Raw genomic sequence first — 27,894 nt, 5'->3', positions numbered from 1 at the left:
TGCCACATGGAAAGGTCTCTTAGGGAGAAGGGAAAGTTGGGCGTAAAACGGCTTTGCTGATCCAATCGGAGGGCGCGCGTTAGCTCTCGGCTCGTGACGGGGGCTTGGCCTTGGGGAATTCAGTATAAAGCCGAGCAATCCGTTACATCCCCATGGGGATCCGGGCCGCCTGAGGACTCAACTGACCTTGATTCTTACTGCAACCATATGATCTGTCAGCTCCGGGCTCCTCCCAGCATCTCCCGGAGCAAATCTATAAAATATTAATCAATCAATCAATCAATCGTATTGACTGAGCGCTCACTGTGTGCAGAGCACTGTACTAAGCGCTTGGGAAGTACAAGTTCGCAACATATAGAGACGGTCCCTACCCAACAGTGGGCTAAAATATGTCGCAGGATCAACCATCTGCGCCACATGTGGAAGATGGAAAATGTCGTCTTTTTGGCTCCAGTAGAAAACCCCAAAAGGACCCTTGAGAGAGAGGTTTCATATTAAGCAAGTAACAGAGGAATTTAAAGTGGTTTATGTCAGCCGAGTCACGTCCACCCTCTCAACTAAATCTGATGGTTCAATGGAGGTCTAGAATCAATCAATCAATCAATCGTATTTATTGAGCGCTTACTGTGTGCAGAGCACTGGACGACGCGCTTGGGAAGTACAAGTTGGCAACGTATAGAGACGGTCCCTACCCAACAGCGGGCTCACAGTCTAAAAGGGGGAGACAGAGAACAAAACCAAACATACTAACAAAATAAAATAAATAGAATAGATATGTACAAGTAAAATAAATAGAGTAATAAATATGTACAAACATATATACAGGTGCTGTGGGGAAGGGAAGGAGGTAAGATGCGAGGGATGAAGAGGGGGACGAGGGGGAGAGGAAGGAAGGGGCTCAGTCTGGGAAGGCCTCCTGGAGGAGGTGAGCTCGCAGTAGGGCCTTGAAGGGAGGAAGACAGCTAGTAGGACAAGGGACTGCGTCCAACCTGATTTACTTGTATCCACCTCAGCGCTTCGTACAGTGCCTGGAACATAGTAAGCACACAACAAATATCATAACTATTATTATTATGTGGGGCTCGCAGTCTAAGTAGCAGGGAATGGGATTTAATCCCCATTTTACAGCTGAGGAAACAGGCGCAGAGAAGTGAAGTTACTTGCCCAAAGTCTCACAGCAGAGAAGTGGCAGAGCCGGCATTAAAATCCAGGTGTTCGGACTCCCACTGACATTCGTGGAAGAGTCAACGAGGTAGTTGATGGGAATCCGGACGTGCTCCTTGCTCTGGGAGCTCACAAACTAAATAAGGCCAGCAGATCATCATCATCATCATCATCAATCGTATTTATTGAGCGCTTACTGTGTGCAGAGCACTGGACTAAGCGCTTGGGAAGTCCAAGTTGGCAACATACGGAGACAGTCCCTACCCAACAGTGGGCTCACAGTCTTAAAGGGGGAGACAGAGAACAAAACCAAACATACTAACAAAATAAAATAAATAGAATAGATATGTACAAGTAAAATAAATAGAGTAACAAATATGTACAAATATATATACATATATACAGGTGCTGTGGGGAAGGGAAGGAGGTAAGACTGGGGGGGATGGAGAAGGGGACGAGGGGGCCGAGCAGATCCCACAAAGGGATCGACTGTAAATTCGTTGTGGGCAGGAAATGTGTCTGTTTATTGTTGTATTGTACCTTCCCAGGCGCTTACTACAATGCTCCGCCCCCAGTGAACATGCAATAAATACCACTGAAATATGAAGATCACATTAATTACAATGGAAAGGGTGGTCATATATGTATATATGTTTGTACATATTTATTACTCTATTTATTTTACTTGTACATATCTATTCTATTTATTTTATTTTGTTAATACATTTGGTTTTGTTCTCTGTCTCCCCCTTCTAGACTGTGAGCCCACTGTTGGGTAGGGACTGTCTCTATATGTTGCCAACTTGGACTTCCCAAGCGCTTAGTACAGTGCTCTGCACACAGTAAGTGCTCGATAAATACGATTGATTGATTGATTGGTTGGTTACGATACCTGATTATCCTTCATTCCTCTCTCAGGTTTAGAAAGCGCTGGCTCGGGAGTCAGAAGGACCTGGGCTCTAACCCAGGCTCTGCATCGACCCCAGCGCTTAGTACAGTGGCTGGCACAAAGAAAGGGTTTAATAATAATAATAATAATAATTTTGGTATTTGTTAAGCGCTTACTACGTGCAAAGCACTGTTCTAAGCGCTGGGAAGGATACAAGGTGATCAGGTTGTCCCATGTGGGGCTCACAATCTTAATCCCCATTTTACAGATGAGGTCACTGAGGCCCAGAGAAGTGAAGTGACTTGCCCAAAGTCACACAGCTGACAAGCGGCGGAGCTGGAATTTGAACGCATGACCTTTGACTCCAAAGCCCGGGCTCTTTCCGCTGAGCCATGCTGCTTCCCCATTTAATTTAATGCCATTATTCATTCATTCAATCGTATTTATTGAGCGCTTACTGTGGGCAGAGCACTGTACTAAGCGCTTATAGCCATTATAACCTCTACTTAAGCATTTTTGTACCAACTATGCCCTTTGGTACTCACAACCACCCCTTAAGCACAAGTCCGTTTCCCCTTCTTCTCTGTAAATTACTTCAGTCTGTCCCGGCGCTTAGAACAGTGCTTGGCACAAAGAAAGGGTTTAATAATAATAATAATAATTTTGGTATTTGTTAAGCGCTTACCACGTGCAAAGCACGGTTCTAAGCGCTGGGAAGGATACAAGGTGATCAGGTTGGCCCATGTGGGGCTCACAATCTTAATCCCCATTTTACAGATGAGGTCACTGAGGCCCAGAGAAGTGAAGTGACTTGCCCAAAGTCACACAGCTGACAAGCGGAGGGGCTGGAATTTGAACCCATGACGTTTGACTCCAAAGCCCGGGCTCTTTCCGCTGAGCCACGCTGCTTCCCCATTTAATTTAATACCATTATTCATTCATTCAATCGTATTTATTGAGCACTTATTGTGTGCAGAGCACTGTACTAAGCGCTTATAGCCATTATAACCTCTACATAAGCACTTTTGTAGCAACTATGCCCTTTTGTACTCACAACCACCCTTTAAGCACAAGTCCATTTCCCCTTCTTTTTCTTCTCTGTAAATTACTTCAGTCTGTCCCGGCGCTTAGAACGGTGCTTGGCACAAAGAAAGGGTTCAATAATAACAATAATAATTTTGGTATTTGTTAAGCGCTTACTACGTGCAAAGCACTGTTCTAAGCGCTGGGAAGGATACAAGGTGATCAGGTTGTCCCATGTGAGGCTCACAGTCTTCATCCCCATTTTACAGATGAGGTCACTGAGGCCCAGAGAAGTGAAGTGACTTGCCCAAAGTCACACGACTGACAAGCGTCGGAGCTGGAATTTGAACCCATGGCCTTTGACTCCAAAGCCCGGGCTCTTTCCGCTGAGCCACGCTGCTTCCCCATTTAATTTAATGCCATTATTCATTCATTCAATCGTATTTATTGAGCGCTTACTGTGTGCAGAGCACTGTACTAAGCGCTTATAACCATTATAACCTCTACTTAAACACTTTTGTACCAACTATGCCCTTTGGTACTCACAACCACCCTTTAAGCACAAGTCCATTTCCCCTTCTTCTTCTCCGTAAATTACTTCAGTCTGTCCCAGCGCTTAGAACAGTGCTTGGCACATAGCAAGTGCTTAACAAATACGATCATCATCATCATCATCTTCCTCCCTAGACTGAAAGATTGCTGGCAGGGATCACGTTCGCTAACTCTATTAGAGAAGCAGCGTGGCTCAGTGGAAAGAGCCTGGGCTTTGGAGTCAGAGGTCAGGGGTTCGAATTTCGGCTCCGCCACAAGTCTGCTGTGTGACCTTGGGCAAGTCACTTAACTTCTCTGAGCCTCAGTTCCCTCATCTGTAAAAATGGGGATTAAGACTGTGAGCCCCACGTGGGACAACTTGATCACATTGTATCCCCCCCAGGGCTTAGAACAGTGCTTTGCACATAGTAAGCGCTTAACAAATGCCATTATTATTATTATTATTATTATTATTATTGTTCTCTTCCAAGCGCTTAATTGTTCTCTTCCAAGCTCTTCCAAGTGGACCCCCGGCCCACGTCCTCCCCCGGGCCTGGAATGCCCCCAATCCCTCTGCCCATCCGCCAAGCTAGCTCTCTTCCTCCCTTCAAGGCCCTGCTGAGAGCTCACCTCCTCCAGGAGGCCTTCCCAGACTGAGCCCCTTCCTTCCTCTCCCCCTCGTCCCCCTCTCCATCCCCCCCATCTTACCTCCTTCCCTTCCCGACAGCACCTGTATATATGTATATATGGTTGTACATATTTATTACTCTATTTATTTATTTATTTTACTTGTACATATCTATTCTATTTATTTTATTCTGTTAGTATGTTTGGTTTTGTTCTCTGTCTCCCCCTTTTAGACTGTGAGCCCACTGTTGGGTAGGGACTGTCTCTATATGTTGCCAATTTGTACTTCCCAAGCGCTTAGTACAGTGCTCTGCACATAGTAAGCGCTCAATAAATACGATTGATTGATTGATTGATTGACTGATTAATACAGTGCCCTGCACCCAGAAGAAGCTCGATAAATTCAATTAATTGATCACTGCCCAGACACCCCATATAGTTCTATGGGGTGAAAAACCGATTATGTGAAAACATGCCAACTGGCCGCGTTGGAATGACTGGTGCGTCAGAATCACAGACCCAGAAGCCGAAGCGATCCGTTCCAAATCCTGTAAATTAAGAATTGATTTGAAGGTGATTCTCTAAAAAATCCTATCTCTTGGGTCGCGCTCCGTTTATAGGCCTCCTGGGGAGAAAACTCAGTCGATCCTCCCTCTGATCAATTTATAACCAGGGGAGATAAAATCCTGGGCCTTTGGGAGCTCATGTCACGTCAGGGAAAAACTAATTGCCTATCGATCTGTGGTTGTTTAAATACCTCCGGGAAAAGCGGGGTTGTTGTTATTAGTTTCTATTACCTTTTATCTGTGTGCTTAAATCAAATGTTGGAGAATCTCCCAAGTGGCCTCAAAATACATCTGTCCATGTAGTTCTCCTGGGGTCAGAGGCAACTGTTTATAGTGACAGACTGATCAATCAATCAATCAATTGAATTTATTGATTTTATTATCCATCCCCCCCATCTTGTCTCCTTCCCTTCCCCACAGCACCTGTATATATGTATATATGTTCGTACATCATCATCATCATCATCAATCGTATTTATTGAGCGCTTACTGTGTGCAGAGCACTGTACTAAGCGCTTGGGAAGTCCAAATTGGCAACATATAGAGACGGTCCCTACCCAACAGTGGGTTCAGAGTCTAAAAGGGGGAGACAGAGAACAAAACCAAACATACTAACAAAATAAAATAAATAGAATAGATACGTACAAGTAAAATAAATACATAGAGTAATAAATATGTATTACTAACATATGCATATACATATACATGCTATACATACGTATAATATATACTTGTACATATCTATTCTATTTATTTTATCTTGTTAGTATGTTTGGTTTTGTTCCCTGTCTCCCCTTTTTAGACTGTGAGCCCACTGTTGGGTAGGGACTGTCTCTATATGTTGCCAACTTGTACTTCCCAAGCGCTTAGTACAGTGCTCTGCACACAGTAAGCGCTCAATAAATACGATTGATGATGATGATGATGAAGGCATGTACTCTTTATTTGAAAAGTAAGTGCTGTGAGGTTTCCAACAGATACCGTGACTCATTATAATTAAGTGCCATCGAGTTGTTTCCGATTCATAGCGACTCCATGGATATATGCTTTCTCCAGAACGTCCTGTCCCCTGACATAATCTGCAACCCTTCTAATGGTTCTTCGTTATCGTTATTATGGTCTCTATCCTTCTAGCTGTCCATCTGCCTCGTCCTCGTTTTCCCTGGTCTTTTCCGAGCATTAGTGTCTTCTCCAGAGAATCAGTCCTCCTGATTGTGTGTCCCAAATGTGCTCATCTAAGTCGAGTCATTTGGCCTACCAAAGAACAGTTTGGTTTAATTTGCTCTAAGATCCCTTTGTTTGTCATTCGGGCAGTCCGTGGGATTCACAAAAGCCTTCTCCAAAACCACATTTCACAAGAATCGATGTTCTTTCTATCCTGTTTTTTCACTCCAGCTTTCGGATCCATACATTGTCACTGGAATCCCTGGACTTAATATGTTGGGTGTGTGGACGGCGGGAGGGGCGGGCAATGAGGAGATGTGTATGCAGATGCATGTGTGGCCTCAGTAGCCACGCGTGCACGTATGACTGAAAAGCAACAGACAGACCAATCCACCCCGACCCATGATCAGACTCGCCTCTGTTATTCATCTTCAAACCTTCTGAAAACCTCAGTTTCCAATGTGACACTCCATTTCCAGCTGCTCCATAATTAGGCAATGGAGTCTGGGGTTAAAAAAAAAACAACAACAACCCTGCAATTTGGTGGGTAATTGTCAGGTTTGGGCTTTTTTTAAATGTAGGCGAAAATCAGGTTTAAATAGCAGGGTTTTTTTAGCTTTAATTTTTACATACAACAGGTGCACGCTAAGTGTTTCTTCGGAAGGAGTCCTCCTTTCCGGCATTTGTGAACAATGCAAATGGCTAAACAAATGTTCATCGCAAATGGGACCCAGTACTCATTAGGAAAGGGGTTTCTAGCTGATATGACAGAGCCACTGGAGGTAACCCGAGGCTGAACTGAAAGGTGACTTGGCAACCTGGGGTTGACTTTGTGAAAGGCAGGACAGCTAAGGAGCTCACAACTACATTAGTCATTCGCTCAGAGGCTAAGAGTTTAAATCGTGACCCTGCTCCTTGTGTGCTGAGTGAATCTTGCAAGCCATCTCGGGGCCTCAGTTTCTCCCTTTGAAAGATGCGCTCTGACTCTGCCCATCCGCCAAGCTAGCTCTCTTCCTCCCTTCAAGGCCCTGCTGAGAGCTCACCTCCTCCAGGAGGCCTTCCCAGACTGAGCCCCTTCCTTCCTCTCCCCCTCGTCCCCCTCTTCATCCCCCCATCTTACCTCCTTCCCTTCCCCACAGCACCTGCATATATGTATATATGTTTGTACATATTTATTACTCTATTTATTTTACTTGTACATATCTATTCTATTTATTTTATTTTGTTAGTATGTTTGGTTTTGTTCTCTGCCTCCCCCTTTTAGACCGTGAGCCCACTGTTGGGTAGGGACTGTCTCTATATGTTGCCAATTTGTACTTCCCAAGCGCTTAGTACAGTGCTCTGCACATAGTAAGCGCTCAATAAATACGATTGATGATGATGATGACTCTCGACGACTGACTAAATCGATCAATTTGCAGTGATAATCAATCAATCAATCATATTTATGTGTTGCCATATAAATGTTTTATATGTTGCCAACTTGTGCTTCCCAAGCGCTTAGTACAGTGCTCTGCACACAGTAAGCGCTCAATAACTACGATTGATGATGATTTATTGAACACTTACTGTGTGCAGAGCACTGTACTAAGCGCTTGGGAAGTACAAGTTGGCAACACATAGAGACGGTCCCTACCCAACAGCGGGCTAACAGTCTAAAAGGGGGGAGACAGACAACAAAACCAAACATACTAACAAAATAAAATAAATAGAACAGATACGTACAAGTAAAATATAAATAAATAGAGTAATAAATATGTACAAACATATATACATGATAATGATAAGAGACTGCTGGATGCCAATGCCCCTTCAAACAACTTGGTTGACCCATTTAATTTTGGGGATCTCCCACAAGCCATTCCCTGATCGTGACCCCCGCCAAGTACTGGGAAGGAGCATGGCCTAGTGGCTAGAGCCCGGGCCTGGGAATCAGAAGGACCGGGGTTCTAATCCCGGCTCCGCCACTTGTCTGCTATGTGACCTTGGGCAAGTCACTTCAGTTCTCAGGGCCTCAGTGACCTCATCTGTAAAATGGGGATTAAGACTGTGAAACCCATATGGGGCAAGGATGGTGTCCGGCCCAATTAGCTTGTACCTACTCCAGTGCTTAGTACAGTGACAGGCACATAGTAGCTTTACTTCTATTTATTCTGATGACTTGACACCTGTCCACATGTTTTGTTTTGTTGTCGGTCTCCCCCTTCTAGAGCATGAGCCCGTTGTTGGGTAAGGACCGTCTCTAATGTTGCCAACTTGTACTTCCCAAGCGCTTAGCACAGTGCCCTGCACACTGTAAGCGCTCAATAAATACGATTGAATGAATGAATAACCTGATTACCTTGTATCTACCCCAGCGCTTGGAACAGTGCTTGAATGAATGAATGAATGAATAAAAAACTGCTTAGTACAGTGACTGGCACATAGTAGCTTTACTTCTATTTATTCTGATGACTTGACACCTGTCCACATGTTTTGTTTTGTTGTCAGTCTCCCCCTTCTAGACTATGAGCCCGTTGTTGGGTAGGGACCGTCTCTATATGTTGCCAACTTGTACTTCCCAAGCGCTTAGCACAGTGCTCTGCACACAGTAAGCGCTCAATAAATACGATTGAATGAATGAATAACCTGATTACCTTGTATCTACCCCAGCGCTTGGAACAGTGCTTGAATGAATGAATGAATGAATAAAAAACTGCTTAGTACAGTGACTGGCACATAGTAGCTTTACTTCTATTTATTCTGATGACTTGACACCTGTCCACATGTTTTGTTTTGTTGTCGGTCTCCCCCTTCTAGACTATGAGCCCGTTGTTGGGTAGGGACCGTCTCTATATGTTGCCAACTTGTACTTCCCAAGCGCTTAGCACAGTGCCCTGCACACTGTAAGCGCTCAATAAATACGATTGAATGAATGAATAACCTGATTACCTTGTATCTACCCCAGCACTTGGAACAGTGCTTGAATGAATGAATGAATGAATAGAAAACTGCTTAGTACAGTGACTGGCACATAGTAACTTTACTTCTATTTATTCTGATGACTTGACACCTGTCCACATGTTTTGTTTTGTTGTCGGTCTCCCCCTTCTAGAGTATGAGCCCGTTGTTGGGTAAGGACCGTCTCTAATGTTGCCAACTTGTACTTCCCAAGCGCTTAGCACAGTGCTCTGCACACAGTAAGCGCTCAATAAATACGGTTGAATGAATGAATAACCTGATTACCTTGTATCTACCCCAGCGCTTGGAACAGTGCTTGAATGAATGAATGAACAGAAAACGCTTAACAAATCCCGCCTCCCCAAAATAAAAAAAAAAGAAAAATTGATCCCCGTCGTGGGCCAAGCAGCCCCGCATAATCAGGGCCCCGATTCAATTCGTTTCCCACCTTGGTGTTTACAAATCAACATCAGCCTTGACTTTGGGCATTATTCCTCTCACACATGCCATCTTTACAGGGCCGGCATTCTCTGATCCGTTTCCCTGTCTTCTCTGGACTGCAAGCTCGTTGTGAGCAGGGACTGAGTATACTTATTTTTATATGGTCCTCTCTCAAGCACTTAGTATAGCGATTTGCACACAGTAAGCATTCAATAAATATGGCTGATTGATTGATTAGCCTTCCCTGCTAAGCCTTCATTCCCTCTTTTCCCACTCCCTTCTGCATTGCCCTGACTTGCTCCCTTTATTCATCCCCACCCCCAGCCCCATGGCACTTATGAACACATCTGTACTTCATTCATTCATTCAATCGCATTTATTGAGTGCTTACTGGGTGCAGAGCACTGTACTAAGCGCTTGGGAAGTACAAGTTGGCAACATATAGAGACGGTCCCTACCCAACAGAGGGCTCACAGTCTAGAAGACTGATGGTATTTGTTAAGCACTTACTATGTGCAAAGCACTGTTCTAACCGCTGAGGGGATACACGGTGATCAGATTCTCCCACGGGGGGCTCACAGTCTTCATCCCCAATTTACAGATGAAGTAACTGAGGCCCAGAGAAGTGAAGTGACTTGCCCAAAGTCACACAGCTGACAGTTGGCGGAGTCGGGATTTGAACCCATGACCTCTGACTCCCAAGCCCAGGCTTCTTCCATTGAGCCACGCTGCTTCTCTCTAAAATGGCATTTATTAAGCGCTTACTATGTGCAAAGCACTGTTCTAAGCGCTGGGGAGGTTACAAGGTGATCAGGTTGTCCCACGGGGGGCTCACGGTCTAAATCCCCATTTTACAGATGAGGGAACTGAGGCCCAGAGAAGTTAAGTGACTTGCCCAAAGTAACACAGCTGACAAGTGGTGGAGCCGGGATTTGAACCCATGACCTCTGACTCCAAAGCCCGGGCTCTTTCCAATGAGCCACGCTGCTTCACTTCCTCTGTGCCTCAGTCATGTCATCTGTAAAATGGGGACTAACATTATGAGCCCCATGTGGAGCCCATGGACTGTAACCAAACTGATTGGATCTACCCCAGCACGTAATACAGTGCCTGGCACACAGTAAATGCTTAACAAACACCATAAAAAAGTAGTCATAACAATGATCATTATTAGGGTACAAATTAAAGCCGGGCACTGTTCTAAGAACTGAGGAGATAGATACAAGATAATCAGAGACAGTCTCTACCGCACATGGGACTCACTAGCGCTTAACAAATGCCATCATCATTATTATTATTATTATTTATAACACGGAGGAAGAGCAGGTATCTTTTCCCCATTTTACAGATGAGGAAACTGAGACACAGAGAGGTTAAATGCTTAAAATCCCTCTAACCTTGACTCTTGAAGACTCTAAAATCCCTCTAACCTTATTGAAGACCCATCCCCTCCAAGAGGCCTTTCCCTGACTAAACCCTCCTTTTCCTCTTCTCCCACTCCCTTCTGCATCACCCTGACTTGCTCCCTTTATTCATCCCCCCCACCAGCCCCACAGCATTTATGTCCATATCTGTAATTTATTAATTTATATTAACGTCTGTCTTCCCCAGAGACTGAAAGTTCGTTGTGGACCGGGAATGTGTCACTTTTTTGTTATACCGTACTTTCCCAAGCTCTTACTACAGTGTTCCGCACATAGCAAGTGCTCAACAAATACGACTGAATGAATGGAAGTTCCCACTTTGGGAGGCATCATCATTATTACTATTACTCGCTCAATTAAATGGCAATGGCACCTGTCACCCCCCCCGCTTGCCTCTGTCTGAATCTAGATTCAATCAATCAGTGGTATTTATTGAGTGCTGTACTGTGTGTAGAGCAGTGTACTAAGCGTTTGGGAAAGGACAAGTTGGTAGACATATTCCCAGCCCACAGCGAACTTACAGTCCAGGAGGGGAGGAAGCAAGAAGAAAATAAAAATGATGGAGCCCATCGCATATGGGGGCTAAAAAAGAAAAGTTTAGAGCAGTCAAGTATACTTCTCAGAGTGGCTTAGTAAGTGTCGGAGAGAGGGGGCATTTTCATTTTATAAAAAGCAAATATGTACAAAACAAGAAATGGCAAAGAAAGGGTGAAAGCAAACTAATTTGTTTCTCTTCTTCATGCTTCCTTGGTGTCTCCTTTCTCATTTGTTTTCAGGTGAGGCTGAAATTCCTTTTATAGCCAGCTGGCTCGGGGTCATACTACTTAAACCAGAGCTCGGATTAGCTGGAATTACAATGTAATTTCACCCCAAAAGCTTATGAAAGACACAACTGGCTGAAAATGGCCAGGCCATTCACATATTTGGAGCCAAAACAACTTTCCAGAGCCAACTGTTATCAATTACCAAACCTGTTTTCACTCTGGAGTGTTGCACTGTAGAATCTGAAACATCCCCTGACGTTGGGCAACCCTATTGAGATTATGAGGCTCTAGGCTAGAAGTTTCAGTTTGGCAAGAACCATTCATTGGCCGCTCAGTCGAAAGGCGAAATCTATGGTTTCAGTGCAGAATGCCCTGAGTTCTAGCCCAAAGATTGAAATAATAATAATAGTAATATTATTATGGTATTTGTTAAGTGCCAATTGTCAGCTGTGCGACTTTGGGCGAGTCACTTAACTTCTCTGGCCCTCAGTTACCTTATCTGTAAAATGGGGATGAAGACTGTGAGCCCCCCGTGGGACAACCTGATCACCTTGTGACCTCCCAAGTGCTTAGAACAGTGCTTTGCACATAGTAAGCATTAATAAATGCCCTCATCATTATTATTATGTACGGTATTTTCATTGATGGTGAACTGAATACATTTTCATTCTCTTTGATACCTTGCCATTGGGTATTCTGTGCCAAGAGAGCAAATAATTCTGATAATAATAATTATGATACTTGTGAAGCGCTTACTGTGTGCCCAGCACTATAACCACAATGAGCTTGATAATACAGCCTACCTAGATCCATAATCTCTTCACTCAGCTGGCCAGGCAAATTCCCAATAAGCTGGGCCACTGGGAAGAACTTCCAGGGACTAGGCTTCTGAGGACTGGTGACATTCAGTGTGAAATCTAGAAGTGAGGGAGGGAAAGAGAACGAGTAAGAGAGAGAGAAGAGATTCTACCACTCGTTCCCTCTCCCACAGGCTGGAAAAGGGCAAAAAGTATATTTTATTCCACAGGCCACCAGGCTAATGACCAAGTTTCCTCTGGAGCAGTTCGACCCTGGGACTGCCTCATTTTAAAGATGATTTCAGTTGCATTACGGCCTCATCTTTACTCCCAAATCCTCAGTGACTGTGCACAAGATTTTGCTATTTTCCGACACTGTCTTGCCTATTCATCTATCAGCCACGTCTTATTTTCCCCCTCTGGCTGGTAGTCGTGGCTACTTTCTCTCAATAGGAAGTGAGAATCTTACTGGCTTGCATCTTAACCTCCCATTTGCTGTGTCCTGCCCCCGTCCCCCCACCTGCTCCAGGGGGTCCCGTTGCCAACTGGTCTTGGTAAACCTAATCTGGCTTCTGCCCATTGCTGAGGGTTATGTTGCCAACTTGTATTTCCCAAGCGCTTAGTACAGTGCTCTGCACACAGTAAGTGCTAAATAAATACGATTGATTGATTGATTAATTAAGGGTTACCCCCACAACTCTGACTGATCGTTGGCCTTAGCCCTGATTTAAAGAAAGAGGACAGGAGCAGGAAGAAAGCCAAACTACATGCCAACCTCATATAATTCAAGAGATGCAAGGGTCCTTAAGAGATCATTAGGTCTGGACCCCTCCCGGCTGATAAAAGCCTAAATGATCCAGGACAGATGGCGGCCTGTTCTCTTGTAAAAGCTTCCAGTGGAGAGACTCAACGGCATCCCCTTGTTCCAGTTCCAGCATTTTAATCATCCTGACAATCAAGTAGTTCTTTTTTACCTGAACAAATTCATTTCTTCTCATTTGGAACTCGGTGAACGTGGAGAAGACCCCTTCATCTACCTGAAGACAATTATTCCAATCAATCAATCAATCGTATTTATTGAGAGCTTACTGTGTGCAGAGCACTGTTCTAAGCGCTTGGGAAGTACAAGTTTCCAGCACTTAGAATAGTGCTTGGCACCTAGTAAGCGCTTAACAAACACCATCATTATAATCATTAAGAAATGCTCTCACTCTCTTTTTAACAGTCCCATTTCATTAATTCCCTAAGTCACTAAAGCTCTCTCCTTAGGATCCACTTAATCGACTTTGTAGCTTTTTTTCTAATCTCCAGTTTCTTTAAACAGAGTCACCCAAATAGGATGTGATAATCTACTAGGGTCTGAATAATGTTAGTTAGAAGAGGACTCCTTCCAGGCACATACACGTTATTCATGTCAGAATCCTTATGTTTGACTCTGTATGGGTGTATATATGCATGTATATGTATATACACAGGACTCTGACGTGAATAATAATGTATGAATAATAATACATATGACATAAGTTGAGAAAGAATCCTTCCATAGCCAACACTATTCAGACCAGAATCTGAATATTCAGCAGGCAAAGGGCACAAGTGGAATCTAAATCAGTAATCTAGTGCCTTGGATAATTAGGGTAATGCTGATTATGGTACTTAAGAGCTTACTATAGGTCAAGCACTATTCTAAGAGCTAGGGTAGATACAAGTTAATCAGGTAGGACACAGTCTCCATCCCACATGGGGCTTTTGGTCTAAGTAGGAGGGAGAACACAAATATATATATATATATATATATATATATATATATATATATATATGAACAGAAAGAGAGAGTGCGTGCGTTTGTGTGTAGAGTATTTGACACTCAGTAGGCACTTGAATACCCTAATAATAATAACTTTTAAAATAAAAGCAGCATGAGAATTAGCATGCCCTAGTGGGAAGAGCCAGGGCCTGGGCATCAGAGGACCTGGGTTCTAATCCCAGCCCTGCCACTTGCCTGTTGTGTGATCTTGGGCACGTCACTGCACTTTTCAGTGCTTCAGTTTCCTCATCTGTAAAGTGAGAATGCAACACCTGTTCTCCCTCCTACTTAGACTATGAGCCCCATGTGGAACAGGGACTGCGTCCAGACTAATTACCTTTTTATCTATCCCAGGGCTTAGAACGGTGCTCAACACAGAGTAAGCCCTTAACAAATACCAAAATCGCCATCACCATAATTATCAAAGGCACTACATTACTGATTCATATTCAATTTGTGGTCTTTTCCTGCTGAATTTCTGCCCGGTCAGACTCTCCCCTATAGGGTTTGCTTTCTCCTCCTGATACGTCATTTTGCCCTTGACCCAATTTAATTTCGCCCGGTTTTCTAGGGCCTGTTGAATTTCACTCTTGACTTTAGTATCACCTGCAAACTTGGTCAGGCTGAGTTTTCCCTTTCCGAGGAGAAACTCACCGCAGTGGCCTCCGCCAATGGTCACTGTCGTCAGAGGAACAGAGCAGATGTGTCTGCTAGTTCTGTTGTACCGTACTCTCCCAAGTGCTCAATAAAGACCTTTGATTGATTGATTGATTGATTAACCTTCCAACCCACTGGGATTTCTCCTGATAGCCTTCTGGGACAGCCTACCTGTGGGAGAGTCCTGCCTCTGGCCCGGAATGCCTTCCCTCCTCAAATCTGACAGACAATTGGTCTCTCCTACTTCAAAGCCTTAGTGAAGACATCTTCTCCAAGAGGTCTTTCCTGACTAAGCCCCCCTTTCCTCTTCTCCCACTCCCTTCTGTGTCACCCCGACATGCTCACTTTGTTCATCCCCCCTCCTGGCCCCATAGCACATATCTGCCATTTATTTATTTCTATTAATGTCTCTCTCCCCCACTATAGACTGCTGTGGGAAGGGAATGTGTCTGTTTATTAATAATAATAATAATAATGGTGGCATTTTACTGTTTCCCAAGAGCTTAGCACAGAACTCTGCACACTGTCTCCCCCTTCTAGACTGTGAGCCCACTGTTGGGTAGGGACCATCTCTATATGTTGCCAACTTGGACTTCCCAAGCGCTTAGTACAGTGCCCTGCACACAGTAAGCGCTCAATAAATACGATTGATTACTGATTGATAGTAAGCCCTCCGTAAACATGGCTGAATCAATGACTAGTCTACATCTGCCAGGGATTGAGAGGGTGCTTTGGAAACCCTCTTTAGGATCGGTATATGTTGCCAACTTGGACTTCCCAAGCGCTTAGTACAGTGCTCTGCACACAGTAAGCGCTCAATAAATACGATTGATTGATATGTATATATGTATATATATATGTATACCTGTATATATGTATGTATGTACATGTTTATTACTTTATTTTACTTGTACATATCTATTCTATTTATTTTATTTTGTTAGTATGTTTGGTTTTGTTCTCTGTCTCCCCCTTTTAGACTGTGAGCCCACTGTTGGGTAGGGACTGTCTCTAGATGTTGCCAACTTGGACTTCCCAAGTGCTTAGTACAGTGCTCTGCACACAGTAAGCGCTCAATAAATACGATTGATTGATATGTATATACCTGTATATATGTATATATGTTTGTACATATTTATTACTTTATTTATTTATTTTACTTGTACATATCTATTCTATTTATTTTATTTTGTTAGTATGTTTGGTTTTATTCTCCGTCTCCCCCTTTTAGACTGTGAGCCCACTGTTGGGTAGGGACTGTCTCTAGATGTTGCCAACTTGGACTTCCCAAGCGCTTAGTACAGTGCTCTGCACACAGTAAGCGCTCAATAAATATGATTGATTGATATGTATATACCTGCATATATGTATATATGTTTGAACATATTTATTACTTTATTTATTTATTTTACTTGAACATATCTATTCTATTTATTTTATTTTGTTAGTATGCTTGGTTTTGTTCTCTGTCTCCCCCTTTTAGACTGTGAGCCCACTGTTGGGTAGGGACTGTCTCTAGATGTTGCCAACTTGGACTTCCCAAGCGCTTAGTACAGTGCCCTGCACACAGTAAGCGCTCAATAAATACGATTGAATGAATGAATGAATCGGTAGGAAAAGCAGAATGGCCACTCTCAACAGGAGCTGGGGGAGAGAGGGAGGGGATGAGATCTTTCAGGTTGGGCAGTCCTTCTCTGTTACGCCCAAGGCGACGACCTTGGTTCAAAAAGAAAAAGAACCCAAAACGCCCAACCGCCCTGACCTGCAAAGGGCAGCCGAGCGTCAGACCGACTGGTCGACCTCTGGACCCGGCGACCGAACAGACAAGGACAACGTCTTGCTTAGTCCAATCTCCTCCATTCTGTTCCTTGATGCTTAGGTGTACAAGACCGGGGCAGACCTGTGTGACGGCATGTGCGGGCACTCCTTCAAGGCAAGAAGTCGCTCCTGTCGCTGTCTGGAGATGGACGGGACTCGCCTGTTCTCGCCTCGTTCTCGCCTGTCCCGCCATTGACCCCCGGCCCACGTCATCCCCCGGGCCTGGAATGCCCCCAATCCCTCTGCCCCTCCGCCAAGCTAGCTCTCTTCCTCCCTTCAAGGCCCTGCTGAGAGCTCACCTCCTCCAGGAGGCCTTCCCACACTCAGCCCCTTCCTTCCTCTCCCCCTCGTCCCCCTCTCCATCCCCCCATCTTACCTCCTCCCCTTCCCCACAGCACCTGTATATATGTATATATGGTTGTACATATTTATTACTCTATTTATTTATTTATTTATTTATTTTACTTGTACATTTCTATCCTATTTATTTTATTTTGTTGGTATGTTTGGTTAAGCGCTTAGGACAGTGCTCTGCACATAGTAAGCGCTCAATAAATACGATTGATTGGTTTGGTTCTGTTCTCTGTCTCCCCCTTTTCGACTGTGAGCCCACTGTTGGGTAGGGACTGTCTCTATGTGTTGCCAATTTGTACTTCCCAAGCGCTTAGTACAGTGCTCTGCACCTAGTAAGCGCTCAATAAATACGATTGATTGATTGATTGATTGACGGGAGGGACGAAGAGCTCCTGAAGTACATCACGGATGAGAGCTCGGAGGAGAGGTCCAGCCTGAGCAGCAGTGAGGACAGTAGTGGGAGCAGGGAGGAGAAGGCCCGTGGCCATGGGAGGCGGAGGCTGCAGCTGACGAGACGGCTGATAAAGGAGGAGGAAGAGATAGAGTGAGTGCGGGGGGACCCGATCGAAGAGGCCCTCGCCTTTCAGGGGTGCAGGGGTCAATGGCGCGAGGAGATTATTTTCCAGCCCTCTATCTCTAAACGCCCGCGGTCCAAAAGCAATTAGGGTAGAAGCAAAACTAGATGAGAGGCGGCATGGCCTAGTGGAGAGAGGCCAGGCCTGGGCCTCAGGAGGATCCGGGGTCTAATTCCGACTCCGCCACTCAGCTTCTGGATGACTTTGGGCCAGTCACTTCACTTCTCTGGGGCTCAGTTCCCTCATCTGTAAAATGGGGGTTAAGACTGTGAGCCCCATGTGGGACAGGGACTGGGTCTAAGCTGATACGCTTGTATCTAACCCAGTGCTTAATAATAATAATAACAATGGCATTTATTAAGTGCTTACTATGTGCAAAGCACTGTTCTAAGCACTGGGGAGGTTACAAGGTGATCAGGTTGTCCCACTGGGGGCTCACATTTAATCCCCACTTTCCAGATGAGGGAACTGAGGCACAGAGAAGTTAAGTGACTTGCCCAAAGTCACACAGCTGACAAGTGGCGGAGATGGGATTTGAACCCATGACCTAATAGAGTACCTGACATATAGTCAGCGCTGAACAAAAAAAATAATAAAAAGCAATAAAAGCAGAGAGAGAATGACAGTTGTTTTGGAGGAGGTCCAATCTCCCAAACTAGGCTACTTTGTCACTGGCCGCTTTTTAGAGGCCTGATTTCCTTTATACTCCATGTGCATGTGAGAGGGCAGGGTTGCCTGGGAGTAAGAAGACCTGGTTTCCAATTCTGCCTCTGCCACTTGCCTGCTCTGTGTCCTTAGGCAAATCACTTCATCTCTCTGTGCCTCAGTTTCCTCATCTGCAAAATGAGGATTCAATACCTGTTCTCCCCGCTATTTAGCCCCAAAATGGGATGTGATTACCTTGTATTTAACCCAGTGCTTGGTATATAGTATATGCTTAATACCACCATTATTAGTAATAATGGTGGTATTTGTTAAGTGATTACTATGCACCAAGCACTGCTCTAAGCGCTGGGAGGGGGATGCAAGGTGGTCAAGGTTGTCCCACGTGGGGCTCACAGTCTTAGTCCCCATTTTACAGATGAGGGAACTGAGGCCCAGAGAAGTGAAGTGACTTGCCCAAGGTCACCCAGCTGACAAGTGACGGAGCCAGGATTCGATCCCGTGACCTCTGACTCCCAAGCCCGTGCTCTTTCCACTGAGCCACACTGCTTCTCTGTTGAGCCACACTGCTTCGCTGTGACAGAAGCATGATTAGAACCCAGGTCCTCTGATTCCCAGCCCTGTACTCTTTCCTTTTGCCACGTCGCTTCCCTAAAATTATAGTTCAAATCACAAAAGGCATTCCTATCATTTTCCACACTAAATTGCCTTCTTCCCCAAAATAATAATAACAATAATAATGGCATTTATTAAGCGCTTACTATGTGCAAAGCACTGTTCTAAGCGCTGGAGAGGTTACAAGGTGATCCAGTTGCCCCACGGGGGGCTCACAGTCTTCATCCCCATTTTACAGATGAGGTAACTGAGGCACAGAGAAGTGAAGTGACTTGCCCAAAGTCACACAGCTGACAATTGGCAGTGCCGGGATTTGAACCCACAACCTCTGACTCCAAAGCCTGGGCTCTTTCCACTGAGCCATGCTGCTTCTCTAAACATAACCATTATCACAGAACTATGAAATATTTTCTTTTCAAAATATTTCACATCCAGAATATGATTAAATCTCCCCTTTAGGCAAACAAGAGAAAGGAATCACTGCCCCCTTTTTCCCCCAGAGGAAAACCGGAGAACAAAGCAGGTAGAAGTAACTTGCCCTGAAATTACCCTTAGATCAATCGATGGTATTTATCGAGCGCTTACAGTGGGCACAGCACCATACTAATCAATCAATCAATCGTATTTACTGAGCGCTTACTGTGTGCAGAGCACTGTACTAAGCGCTTGGGAAGTCCAAGTTGGCAACATACAGAGACAGTCCCTACCCAACAGTGGGCTCACAGTCTAGAAGGGGGGGACAGAGAACAAAACCAAACATACTAACAAAATAAAATAAATCATCATCATCAATCGTATTTACTGAGCGCTTACTGTGTGCAGAGCACTGTACTAAGCGCTTGGGAAGTACAAGTCGGCAACATATAGAGACAGTCCCTACCTAACAGTGGGCTCACAGTCTAAAAGATAATAATAATAATTATTATAATTATAATTATAATGGCATTTATTAAGGGCTTATTATGTGCAAAGCACTGTTCTAAGCTCTAGAGGATCAATCAATCAATCGTATTTATTGAGCGCTTACTGTGTGCAGAGCACTGTACTAAGCGCTTGGGAAGTACAAGTCGGCAACATATAGAGACAGTCCCTACCCAACAGTGGGCTCACAGTCTAAAAATAGATATGTTTTATATTGTACATATTTATTACTCTATTTATTTATCTATTCATTTTACTTGCACATATCTATTCTATTTATTAGAATAAATATCTATTTATATTTTATATAAATATAATATATTTTATATAATATATATAAATAGATATTTATTCTATTAAATAGAATAGATATGTGCAAGTAAATAGAGTAATAAATATGTACAAACATATATACAGATATATATATAGATGTGTGTATATATATATATATATATATATATATATATATATATATATATACACTAAGCTCTTGGGAGAGTACAATTTAACAGAGTTGGTAAGGACCTGAAACCCAGGTGACAGAAAAGGGGCCAGTAGACCCACACAAGTCAACAACCTACCTGCAGTACACACTCAGGATACACAAAGTCCGAAATCTCACTCAGCCACAAACACCTCTCCTGACAAAAACTTCCTATTTCTAGTGGCCAACAGAACCCTCTAGACTGTAAGCTCCCTGTGGGCAGGGAATGTGTCTGTCTTATTGTTACATTGTACTTTCCTAGCGCTTAATATTGTGCTCTGCACATGGTGTGCGCTCAGTAAATATGATTTGACTGCTTTCCTGCCTCCCTATAGAAAGGAGTTTCCAATAATATTCATTCATTCATTCATTCAATCGCATTTATTGAGCGCTTACTGTGTGCAAATAATAAAAATAATAATAATAATAATAGCATTTATTAAGCACTTACTATGTGCAAAGCACTGTTCTAAGCACTGGGGAGGTTACACGGTGATCAGGTTGTCCCACGGGGGGCTCAGTCTTAATCCCCATTTTACAGATGAGGGAACTGAGGCCCAGAGAAGTGGAGTGACTTGCCCAAAGTCACACAGCTGGCAACTGGCAGAGTCGGGATTTGAACCCACGACCTCTGACTCCAAAGCCCAGGCTCTTTCCACTGAGCCACACTGCTTCTCTAATAGCCATCTTGGTGAGAAAGGGGAAACTTAGGGAGATTAGGAGAGAAGGAAAAGTCAAGGGGACAAGAAAGAATACTTCCTTGAAGCTTTAAAAACAAAGCACTAGGGGGTTTTTTTTCATAAAATGCTTATTTTGTGGGGATTTTTAAAGAGTGCAGAAAGTCAGTTTGGGCTTTTTGCCCAGTGGGATCATATGGCTACAGACTACTTTCCACAGTAAAAATAGAAAGTAAATCCCGCAGTAATCTGCTGAGAAAATTGTTATTTCCTTTGAGAAAGTTCAAGAGCTACTAAAAAGGCTTAATTTAGGCTAACTCTTGAAGGGTATTAGCATGATAAATATTATTTAGTAACCCATGAATTTGAACTTTTCTCATCTGCACAGGTTCCAGTACACTGTGACCGAGATGACCTGGTCTCGAACGGTTTTGAAGATGAAGCAATGGTGCCTTTGAACTCTGTCTCAGGTGTCCACTGCCAGTGCTAATTCCTCAGTCTTGAAAAATTGGGAACGCCTTGCAAAACATGTTCATTGACCTGAAAACCGTGTTATCTCTAACAGAAAATCCTCACAGATTAGCCGGTGAACATCGAATTCTAAGTTTTTCACTTGGGGCTCCCCTTATATGTTGCCAACTTGTACTTCCCAAGCGCTTAGTACAGTGCTCTGCACACAGTAAGTGCTCAATAAATACAATTGATGATGATGATTTACTTTTCCTCTAAGACCTGAGTCACTGAAACTAGGTCAGACTGACAGTTTATCAGATTACGGTCAGATACACTTTCAGCCTGTGAAACATTAGCTTAGGTTTGGGCTGAAGCACTACGGGAAAACTTAACTGGTGATGTCTTCCTTCACTCCCACGTGCCTTACTCTTCTAAAAATACTACAAAGTTAATTTAAAAAAATGTAATTATACTTTAGGCACTTGTTTTTCTATTAAACTATCTTCCTCCTGGCCTCCCCGCCAATTCAGTGTCTAAGCAAGATTCAGTAATTTTGATCTTCATCTTATGGGTAAAATACCTTTATTCTTCAAGGTTTCAGTTTTCAAGACAAAATTCTGATGTGGAAAAATCTAACAACAAAAACAATTACAAAACACTGCAACTGGCTTTTGTTTCGGAGAAGCTACATACATGGCAGAGCTGGGATTTTCAAAAAAAGTAACTGTTGATGGGCAATTTTTACTTCCAAATCAGCCCAGAAGTGACTACTGGGGCCAAACGTCAATCGGGTCCGTGAAATGTGGCTCGTACCGCCTATACAGCAGTGTGGCTCGGTGGAAAGAGCCCGGGCTTGGGAGTCAGAGGTCATGGGTTCTAATCCCGGCTCCCCCACATGTCTGCTTGGGCAAGTCACTTAACATCTCTGAGCCTCAGTTCCCTCATCTGTAAAATGGGGATTAAGACTGTGAGCCCCACGTGGGACAACTTGATCACCTTGTATCCCCCCCAGCGCTTAGAACAGTGCTTTGCCTTACCTCCTTCCCTTCCCCACAGCACCTGTATATATATATATATATATATATGTTTGTATGTATTTATTACTCTATTTATTTATTTGTACATATTTATTCTATTTATTTTATTTTGTTAATATGTTTTGTTTTGTTCTCTGTCTCCCCCTTCTAGACTGTGAGCCCACTGTTGGGTAGGGACTGTCTCTTTTATCTCTATATGTTGCCAATTTGTACTTCCCAAGCACTTAGTCCAGTGCTCTGCACACAGTAAGCGCTCAATAAATACGATTGAGTGAATGAATGAATGAATAGTAAGTGCTTAACAAATGCCATCATTATTATTATTATTATTAGTATTATATCAACCTAGTCACTTACCCCAAAGAAAAGGGCACAGAATATGCCAGGTGAGAGGAGCGGCACTTCATCTGATTCCGAATGCTGAGCCTGTCGTTTCCTTTAACTTTCAAATTCATGGAACTTCAGAGTTCAAAAAGCAAGCACTGGGATCGAAACGGGCTGCTCAGGTTGGACACAGTCTGTCCCAGTTTACTCTCCATTTTGCAGATGAGGGAACTGAGGCACAGAGAAGTTAAGTTTATTACTCTATTTATTTATTTATTTTATTTATTTTACCTGTACATATCTATTCTATTTATTTTATTTTGTTAGTATGTTTGGTTTTGTTCTCTGTCTCCCCCTTTTAGACTGTGAGCCCACTGTTGGGTAGGGACTGCCTCTATATGTTGCCAACTTGTACTTCCCAAGCGCTTAGTCCAGTGCTCTGCACACAGTAAGCGCTCAATAAATACGATTGATTGATTGATTGATTGATTAAGCAACTTGCCCGAGGTCAGAGAGTGGACAAGTGGGGGACCTGGGATTTGAACCCAGGTCCTTCCGACTCTGAGGCCCAGGTTCTACCCACTAGGTCCTGCTGGTCCTCCGGGCCTCCCCACTCACCAGTCCTCTCGGCTGCACTCCAACTCCTGGATGGTGGAGGATTACAGCAAAAGTGACAGCAACGACAGGAGGGAAAAAGGGAGAGCCCCAAAGTCGCTTTTAAGTAGAGGTGCTCTTCCACAGGGCATTGTGGGCGGCAAGTGGCAACCAAAACAGATCATCATCATCAATCGTATTTATTGAGCGCTTACTGTGTGCAGAGCACTGTACTAAGCGCTTGGGAAGTACAAATTGGCAACATATAGAGACCGTCCCTACCCAACAGTGGGCTCACAGTCTAAAAGGATAACTGCCATAGCAATCTTGATGGCCACTTTACAATTTTATTAAAATTGTATTGTATTAAATTGTTGTACTGTACAGTACTGTATTGTATTGCACAATTGTATTGTATTAAATTTATTAAAATTTTAATAAAATTAATTATTAAAATTAATTTATTAAAATTAATGCACATACAGAAGGGCGCAAGCCTCTCTTTCACAATGTGCAGCAGGAGAACACCTATAATGAATAGTAATCGTATTAAAATCACAAACTGCGTGCAAAGCACTATACTAAGTACTAGGAAAAACTACCCTGGTAAGAATTAGGCGACAACCCAGACCCCTCAAAGACAATAATTATATGACATGAAGAGGGAAAGAGTTCTACCATGCTTTATCTGCAAAGGAGTCAGGGTGCATTAGCAAAAAAAAAATAATAACAATTGTGGTATTTTATTAAGCGCTATGTGCCAGGCACTGTACTAAGCGCTGGGGTGGACACAAGCAAATCAGATTGGACAGAGTCATTCATTCATTCACTCAATCGTATTTACTGAGCGCTTACTGTGTGCAGAGCACTGTACTAAGCGCTTGGGAAGTACAAGTCGGCAACATGGAGAGACGGTCCCTACCCAACAACGGGCTCACGGTCTAGGAGGCTCACAGTCCCTTATGGGGCTCACGGTCTCAATCCCCATTTTACAGATGAGGTCTTTGAGGCCCAGAGAAGTGAAGTAACTTGCCCAAGGTCACAGAGCAGACAAGTAGCGGAACCGGCTTTAGAACTCACCAATCAATCAATCGTATTTATTGAGCGCTTACTGTGTGCACAGCACTGGACTAAGCGCTTGGGAAGTACAAGATGGCAACATACAAAGACGGTCCCAACCCAACAGTGGGCTACAGTCCCTACCCAACTCATGACCAACATCATCATCATCAATCGTATTTATCGAGCGCTTACTATGTGCAGAGCACTGTACTAAGCACTTGGGAAGTCCAAATTGGCAACATATAGAGACAGTCCCTACCCAACAGTGGGCTCACAGTCTAAAAGGGGGGAGACAGAGAACAAAACCAAACAGACTAACAAAATAAAATAAATAGAATAGATATGTACAAGTAAAATAAATAAATAATAGCTCTCTTCCTCCCTTCAAGGCCCTGCTGAGAGCTCACCTCCTCCAGGAGGCCTTCCCAGACTGAGCCCCTTCATTCCTCTCCTCCTCATCCCCCTCTCCATCCCCCCATCTTACCTCCTTCCCTTCCCCACAGCACCTATATATATGTATACATGGTTGTACATATTTATTACTCTATTTATTTATTTATTTATTTAGTTTACTTGTACATTTCTATCCTATTTATTTTATTTTGTTGGTATGTTTGGTTCTGTACTCTGTCTCCCCCTTTTAGACTGTGAGCCCACTGTTGGGTAGGGACTGTCTCTATGTGTTGCCAATTTGTACTTCCCAAGCGCTGGGTACAGTGCTCTGCACATAGTAAGCGCTCAATAAATACGATTGATTGATTGATTGATTGATTTAATATGACCGAGATAGTTACGTAAGGAAACTGAGCAGCTCCAAGGGATCAGGAAAACAAGACTTTTTTTTTTTTTTCCCTAACGTACTACATTACTGCGGTTAGCAATCCTTTCCTTAGCCACCCTCCCTTTCCAGTCCACCTGAAATTTCATGGAATGAAATGAGATGTCCCATCCCAGGGAACGCCAAAGGACCAAGTTTCTATTTTGTATTATCAGAAAGACCAACCATATTGATACAGTGCCCTCTCCTGGAGTTTGCTTGGTGATTTTAAGGGTTTTTTTCTCAACATTTGACTGCCTCAGGGCAGTCTGATTTCCAGGAAATGATGGCTGAAGGTAAGTACTCTGACTGATCACGGGTCATTTCCCAGTAAAAATAATAATAATAGCACTTATTAAGCGCTCACTACGTGCAAAGCACTGTTCTAAGCGCTGGGGAGGTTAACAAGGTGATCAGATTGTCCCACGGGGGGCTCACAGTCTTCATCCCCATTTTCCAGATGAGGTAATTGAGGCCCAGACTTCATCATCATCAATCGTATTTATTGAGCGCTTACTATGTGCAGAGACTTGCCCAAAGTCACAGAGCTGATAAGTGGTGGAGCCGGGATTTGAACCCATAATAATAATAATAATAATAATAATAATGTTGGCATTTGTTAAGCGCTTACTATGTGCAAAGCACTGTTCTAAGCGCTGGGGGGGTACAAAGTGATCAGGTTGTCTCACGTGGGGCTCACAGTCTTAATCCCCATTTTACAGATGAGGTAACTGAGGCTCGGAGAAGTTAAGTGACTTGCCCAAGGTCACACAGTGGAGATGCGGCGGAGCCGGGATTCGAACCCATGACCTCTGACTCCAAAGCCCGGGCTCTTTCCACTGTGCCACGCTGCTTCTCCAGTACTTTATTGAAAGAGTCTGGTGTTTAATGAAAATTAATCAATCATATTTATTGAGCACTTACTGTGTGCACAGCACTGTACTAACCACTTGGGAAGTACAAATTGGCAACAGTCCCTACCCAACAGTGGGCTCACAGTCTAGAAGGGGGAAGACAGAGAACAAAACCAAACATATTAACAAAATAAAATAGAATAGATATGTACAAGTAAAATAAATAGAGTAATAAATATGTACATACATATATACAGGTGCTGTGGGGAAGGGAAGGAGGTAAGACGGGGGGGATGGAGAGGGGCACGAGGGGGAGAGGAAGGAGGGGGCTCAGTCTGGGAAGGCCTCCTTCCCTTTTCTTGACAAAAAGAATTTGTCAACCACACATTTCACACTGTTAAGCCAGTTTAAAACATGTGTCAACCTGCATCAGGACGAGGGTGAGGGTCAGATTCCTTTTGTGGACAAAGACCGGTTTGAGGAGGAATGTAGGGAGCTGAGTTTTAATTACAACCCCAGCTCTCTCTTTGCAAAATTGGTCAAGTTGCTTGATTTCCTTCATGTCACAGCTTCGCCAATTGCCTGTCTTGCCTTTCTCTTTCTTGCAAGAGGTATCATTAGAATTAATGAGTAAAGCACTTTGGGCCCTTAGGGTGAGGATAACTACGTGAATTTAAAACCACCAAGACCATTACAGTAGCGTATGAAAAGAAATCCTGAAATATTCGATAGTTTTAGAATTAGAACACCTGCTTTTACCTATTCTACCACAGAGCCCCCACTTATCCACTCATCTTGTTTTTGCAACACTCTCCCCAAGGCCCGCAAACCACACACTTTCATCACTCTTCAACTCCTTTCAATTCAATTCAATCGTATTTATTGAGCGCTTACTGTGTGCAGAGCACTGTACTAAGCGTCTCTCTGAATGTATGACCTTGGTTTCTGCCTTCTTTCTTTTTGGGTCGTGGTCCCAATCGTTCTTTATTTTTCTAACTCTCCACTATATTTCAGGGTTTCCATTTAGCATTATCTTTTTTTGCCAGGGGGAGGGTTCTTGGTCTGGCTGTATTGCTCTGTGATTCTTAATGGTCTGGGTTTTAGCTCTAGTCTGTCTATTTTGTTTTGTTTTTAGAAAATCTACATCACTAAACGTCTCTGTCCTCTGAGTAGGAGTTGATTGTTTTGTGCCTCCTTTACAAGCTTGTGGTTTGTGCTTACTTTCCCCTCTGCATGCCCATATCTGCTGAACTATCTATGAAAATACCCATTATTACTGTTACATGCATTTGAAACAGAAAACAAAGCAACCGCTCATAAGTCTTAAACTTACATGGTATTTGCTCAGGAAGGAGGAGGTAGAGGGCAATTTGCAAAGGGAAATGTCAAAATACAGACTATAGAATGTACTGCGCTTACCTTAAAGCTCTGGACCTTCAGACTCATCTCTTCACACTTGCTTTATTTATACCTGAAAAAAATACCAGTGTTTCACCCGGTATTAGAAAGAGATAGGCGTAGAAGACCAAATCACAGAGAGACAGGGATATGAAACAGAAATACCCATCTCTGTCCTAAACACAGACCCTCCCTTAACCCATGCAAACATGTTTCTTCAACCACTCACATATCATCATCATCATCATCAATCGTATTTATTGAGCGCTTACTATGTGCAGAACACTGTACTAAGCGCTTGGGAAGTACAAATTGGCAACACATAGAGACAGTCCCTACCCAACAGTGGGCTCACAGTCATATTCCCCCGCTAAAGCAAATACCTTCATCGGTGTAGACTAGCATAGGCCGAAGAGTTCTCGGTCACCACCACTACTGCTGCTAAATTATGGGA

The 27,894-nt window shown here is 43.5% G+C and overlaps 1 long non-coding RNA gene across 1 annotated transcript; it reads right to left on the bottom strand.

Annotated features, from left to right (window-relative positions):
- Positions 1 to 27,894, bottom strand: LOC119940421. The gene is made up of 3 exons (XR_005454918.1): positions 27,824 to 27,894; positions 27,462 to 27,513; positions 1 to 253 (listed from the first exon to the last, which is right to left on the bottom strand). It is a non-coding gene; the product is annotated as an uncharacterized LOC119940421 (long non-coding RNA).

The sequence above is a fragment of the Tachyglossus aculeatus genome, chromosome 18, assembly GCF_015852505.1.
Source record: "Tachyglossus aculeatus isolate mTacAcu1 chromosome 18, mTacAcu1.pri, whole genome shotgun sequence".
Classification (NCBI taxonomy): Eukaryota; Metazoa; Chordata; class Mammalia; order Monotremata; family Tachyglossidae; genus Tachyglossus; species Tachyglossus aculeatus.
This window is presented reverse-complemented; position numbering and strand designations above follow the sequence as displayed.